This window comes from Hippocampus comes, unplaced genomic scaffold (assembly GCF_001891065.2).
Source record: "Hippocampus comes isolate QL1 unplaced genomic scaffold, H_comes_QL1_v1.1 scaffold135, whole genome shotgun sequence".
NCBI lineage: Eukaryota > Metazoa > Chordata > Actinopteri > Syngnathiformes > Syngnathidae > Hippocampus > Hippocampus comes.
The window spans coordinates 620,622-624,232 of record NW_017805583.1 but is presented as its reverse complement, the minus strand read 5'-3'; the positions used below and the strand labels follow the sequence as shown (position 1 = coordinate 624,232).

Genomic DNA, 3,611 nt, shown 5'->3' with positions numbered 1-3,611 from the left:
GCTGAACTTTGTATATCCAACCTGCAATATTAACGACTAAACTCATTTCAAATTCCAACAAATGAAAGTCAGTGTGTAGGTGTGCATATCATGTCGATAGGGTTGCACAATGGCCCTAACTGGCCTGTGCAAAATATGCAGGTACACATCCAATCCTGCCCATCTGTAAGAATTAACACGTTGGCCACTAAATAGGATACAAACCATGCTCACGGTGCAAACAAAATAACAGCATGACATATAACAAGCACTGTAAATAAAAACGCAAACACAGCTACTACTACAACTCCTGGAGAACAACACAAAACAACTAATTGAATAATAAATTCCTAACGCTATTTTACAAAATGCCGCTCGGCATGCTGGCATATGCAGTTTCGATGTTAGGCATCTCAGCATGCCTAGCGGTATTTGTAAATCATTGTTGCTAATTATGCATTTGGTTGTTAATGTTAGTTGTTGTTTGTGTTGTCTTGTAGTGTAATAGCAGGTGTACGTGTGGTCTACTTGTGTATCATTTTACTGTACCCTAAGTCAAATTAGTGTTGTATTTAGTGAGGGCCCTGCTTTTTCCTTTAAGTCTGGACACTCTTCGAAATCACCCCGTTGTTCTGTGATTGGTAAAATCCCGCCACATATTTGATGGCCGCTGTGTTGTTGACCAGGCTCTCTAATCCTGACATTGCTTCATGTTAGCATTTGTCAGTTTTTGGACTTTTCAAAGTGGATGTTTGGTGAAGATCTTCACAGGAAGGCGGTCCATCTCACTTTGTTCTTTACTAGCATTTCTTTACCGTAACACTTATTGTATTTTGACCCAGAAGCAGACAGGACACAGAAGTGGATATTATCGTACATACAAAAATACGAAGTAACAACCAGGGCTGAATGCAGACCACAAAAACATGAACAACATCGAGCAAGGCTGGATTCAGAAGGCATGGAAGAAAACTTGACCTCAACATGTCACTACACTGAGTAACTCAAGTTTAAATATTGAGAGACATCAGGCCCGACCAAATCCTGTATGACAAAATAAATATGACAACATATGGAAAGGACCATCGCAACTGACAACATCAATCACCCAACCCAAAACACAGTCACAATCAGTCACAACAGTGGCAGCCGCGGGATGTGCACCACTGGAACAAGGACGCCTGGTGGCCGCAGGTTGTGCGAAGCCACAACAGAAAGGTGTGGCGTCTGCAGGTTGTGTGCCACCTGAACAGGAACAGCTGGCGGCCGCAGGACATCTGCCATCGGACTAAGAACAAGTGATTGGCTGAAAGTTGTGTGTCGCCGGAACAGGAACAGATGGCACCCGCAGGTCGTGCACCACCGGAACAGGAATGGGTGGCTGCCGCAGGTTGTGCGCTGCCAGAACAGGGAAAGGGAAACAGTAGTGTCACAGTTTCAAGTGGGGTTCCGTCAATGGCACTTAGTGGGTGGGGCAAGTCCAGAGACTAACTTGGTTCAGAGTGGGCACTGCCCGGAGTTGCCACAAAATATGCAAAGACCTGTGCAACCCGTGGGGCGCATTCCACTCAGTTGCATTGGTTCTTCCCTAGCGGCAGCAGGCGTCTCAGGGTTTGTGAAGGGCTAGGCAACCAGTTGAATAGCAGTGACATGAAGGGAGGAAGGGTGGGCCGGTTTGGCGCTCCGGTTTCTGATGAGATTGCAAGTTCATTTGGAAAGCAAATAACACGTCCAAGACAATTCAAAGTGCTTTTCATAAAACACTGAAGGAATTTCAGAAAAGGAAACACAATATCATCAGAACATTGTAAAAATCATGATAAAATAATCTAAAATAATAAAATAAAAATGATTAAAGCCAAGCATCAGTTGAGATAAATTACACAATAGCATGCAAATGGTGATTAAGAGAATAAAGGATCGTATCACAATAATACTGCAGGAAACAATGATGTTTTCAGCCTTGGTTTAAATCATAGGTGTTAAACTCCGGTCCTGGAGGGCCGCTGTCCTGCATGTTTTCCAAGTCTCCCTGTTGCAACACACCTGATTCAAATGATCAGATCATCAGCAACCTCTGCGGAAGCCTGACATTGAACCTGTTCATTTGAATCAGGTGTGTTGCAACAGGGAGACTTGGAAAACATGCAGGACAGCGGCCCTCCAGGACCTGAGTTTGACACCCCTGGTTTAAATGAACGAACAGTTTGAGCAGACCGCAGGTAATAGCATACCCCACTCACTGAATGCTTGTACTGCATTGTGAAAAACATGTCAAAATACTTGTATCTTAGATGAATAGCGGTTGTAACCACACCGGGGCAGAAACAATGCCACTTCATTATTGTGGGCGAGTGTCCTTTAACTTATTCTGGCTTCTTTACTGCTTACCATCCAAAAGACAACAGCCAAGCCTCTGACTTTTTACTTCCCAGGGGCACTCTCAGAGGTAGGTAATGAACGGGTGGGCCCAGGTTTTGATGTGGTTAGGGGCCAAAGGGAGAGAAATGTGAGAAGGGGTGTTAATTGTTTTGGCTCTTTGCTGGGGAAACATATCAACATTAGATCTAATGGAGGTTAAAGACTCTCATTGCCATAGGGGCTGAAGCTAATGAATAGCTATGACCAGCCAAGGAGAGAATGAAAGATGGAATGAGAGAAAGAGAGCGAAAGAGAGAGAGAGAGAGATGCAGTGATTGGTTTCAGTCCACATTTGACTGGCCTTTTAAAAATGTTGCTCTGTTTTTCATTGCACGGTACACGCCTACATGAATTAACATGAAATACTCATGGAAGTATTTGATGAAGAACAATCTCTATTGTTCTAAGGAACACTTTGCAACTTTCCTGCAGGAGACATCATCAAGGATGACGTTAACCATGAAGATAAAAAGCCTTATTGTTACGACAAAAAAAAAAAAAAAAAAAAAACTGCAGGTAAGCACAACTGTACAAAATAAAAGCACACCCTCTTTTAAACCTGTTGCAAAAACACTTTGTGTGCATGTGATATCAGCAGTGAAGACTGTAGATGCTAATTAACTAATTTGGCAATTCAAAAGATAATTCCATTACATGGTATTTAAGGTTTTTTTAATTTTTTTTTTATGAGCAACCGGCTGAATTCTCAGCAGCCACAAGGCGGCAAAGCTAATTCTCCCAGTCTATAGTGCATGGACTCATTTGAAGAATTCAACCGCAGATATATGCAAAGTACAGTAAATGAGCAAGATGTACAGAAAAGGCATCGAACACAAAGATAAGCCGTCTTCCTTTTGTCTCTCGTTTAATTTTATGCAAAATCTGAACTGGAAGAGGAGATATTCACAACACTTCCTTTCCCATTTCAGATTTGCTTCCTCGGTGTGGAGAAAAATGGGAGCATGCAAATCCGTATTAAGATGATAGAATTCCCATGTTTATTTCTAAACAGTGTTAATTGAATTTTAAGGATGGGTCCTTCCTGGGGAAAAGATTTTTGTTCACTGAAGTATTCGTTTGAAGTTACACCCTTTGATAGTGGTGTAAAGGATATAGATAAAATGATCAACAGACAGCATGACAAATGGAATTTTAATTAGCTTTCTTTCTTTCATCTGTTATCGTGTTGTGCTGCTTTGCACTTTGCCGTG

The 3,611-nt window shown here is 42.1% G+C and overlaps 1 long non-coding RNA gene across 1 annotated transcript; it reads left to right on the top strand.

Annotated features, from left to right (window-relative positions):
• The first annotated feature begins 2,128 nt into the window (after nucleotides 1–2,128).
• Nucleotides 2,129–2,910, top strand: LOC109521875 (uncharacterized). Its single transcript, XR_002169453.1, has 2 exons — nucleotides 2,129–2,201; nucleotides 2,833–2,910. It is a non-coding gene; the product is annotated as an uncharacterized LOC109521875 (long non-coding RNA).
• Nucleotides 2,911–3,611: the final 701 nt, after the last annotated feature.